The following is a 1,970-nucleotide window of genomic DNA, read 5'->3' on the forward strand; positions in this document are numbered from 1 at the left end:
AATGGGTTCCAGAAAAAGCTTCACCCCACTGGAGTCCCAGTATTTCATGGCCCTGTTATTTCATATTTTAAACACTGAAATCATCAATTCCAAAGGAAATATTGCAGCATTCCCAAAAGGAAGCCCTTCCATTATTTCTGGCTGAAAGGGTCATTGCCAACAGGGAATGGAATCAAATCTGCATTTTGGGGATGGAAAAGGTTTCCATGGAAGAATTCCAATTGGTGATGTCTAAAGCAGTTTGGGAAAGCTTTTCCCAAAGCATCACTGGAGTGTTTCCCTTAAGGACATGGAGCCCCGAAAAGTCCCACAGCAACACTTCAGCCCCTCTGGAAAACTGACACAGCTCCAGCAGCTTTGGCAGCAATTCCCAAGTATTGCCCTGTGCAGAGAGCAGCAAACTCATTGCAAATCCCTCTAAAAATCTGAATTTTACCCTGGAGCTGCATTGTGAGTGCTCATTCACTCTGGCTGAAGATCCATCCATAACACCACAAGTGATGCTGGGACTGGAATTCCCCTGGATTTGATCTCCAGGCAGATCCTGGCACGTGGGACAGGGTCTGTTCTGTATTTGTTGTCCCCAACAGTACAAAAAAAAGGCCCAGCCTAATTTCCAACCAAAGAAATCAAGGAGAGGAGTTGTAAAGGCAGTTTCAAACATCCATCTCTGGAAATGTAAAGGGATATTTGGAAATATAAAGGGATATTTGGAAATGTAAAGGGATAATTGGAAATGTAAAGGGATAATTGGAAGCTGCTCACTGATGGGAACAAATTCAGTCTCATGATTTGGGGACTTTGTTCCTGAAGGAGACTCAGTGGAACCTGCCAGGTCCCAGGGATATGGAGAGACCTGCAAGGACCCTTCCAAATCTGCAAATCCAGAGGGAATTTCCACTTCCAAAGTACTTAATAGCAGGTGTAGGAGAAGCTTTCCTGGGTTTCTTTTTCCTCTGTTTACCTTTTGCAGACAACAGGAAAAACTGTTGTACTATAAACCTTGAATCCTCCAAATGTTCCAGGAGAGTGATTGAAATATTTGCATTTCTCTCCTGTGTGGTTGTTTGAATGAAACTGCAATTTCTGCACATCAAAGGCCCGTTAGAATAAAGCCTCCCTGAGAATAAATCCCTGTTCTCTCTCTGTGTGCTGTGCACCTGAAAGCAGTCCTTGAGAATTCCATTGGAAAAATGTGTTGCAGGCAAGCAAAGACAATCCAGCTTGGAAAGGGATTGCTTTCCTTGCAAGCTTTAATAACACTTTCAATAATGCTGAAGAACTAATTTCTTTTCATTTCCTACCTTTTGCTAACATATTTTTCTCTTTTTTTTCACTCTTTTTTTTTTTGTCCTATCCCAAAAGCAGGAGCTTGGCAGCTCTTCCTCTGGTGGAATGAAAACAAACATTGCTGGAATGAGGAAGAGAAGTGAGATTTGGGCTCTTTGCTGGGGCTGACTGCTTGGACTGGGACACCAAAAACCAGCATTGTTATTTTACTGCCTGCAGATGATCAGATCCATCTGGGTGAGGCAGCAGTTGGCAGAACCCCCCTGGGGAGCTCCTCCAAGGTTTAATAGGCTCTGGAGGCACTGTGGAGTAGATGAACTTTAAATCCTCCCCAGATTACATTCCCAGATCCAGGGAGCAGCCCCAAAGCCCCTCTGTGCATCAAACACCAGAGAGGGGGAACCCAAACCTTTCTGGCTCTGGCTCAAGATTACTCCTGCAGGTGTCCAGGTGGTCAAAAGCATTGTGGGCTGTATCAAAAACAGAGTGGCCAGGGCAGGGATTGTTCTCTTTGTGCCCCTCTGTCCCCCTTTGTCCCCTGTGCTGGCCCTGCTGAGGTCCTCGAGGGCAGTGCCCAGTCCTGAGCCCCTCAGGATGGGAGAGGCCTGAGGGTCTGGAGCCCCAGGAGCAGCTGAGGGAGCTGGGAAGGGGCTCAGCCTGGAGCAAAGGAGGCTCAGGGG

Source organism: Geospiza fortis, unplaced genomic scaffold (assembly GCF_000277835.1).
Source record: "Geospiza fortis unplaced genomic scaffold, GeoFor_1.0 scaffold59, whole genome shotgun sequence".
NCBI lineage: Eukaryota > Metazoa > Chordata > Aves > Passeriformes > Thraupidae > Geospiza > Geospiza fortis.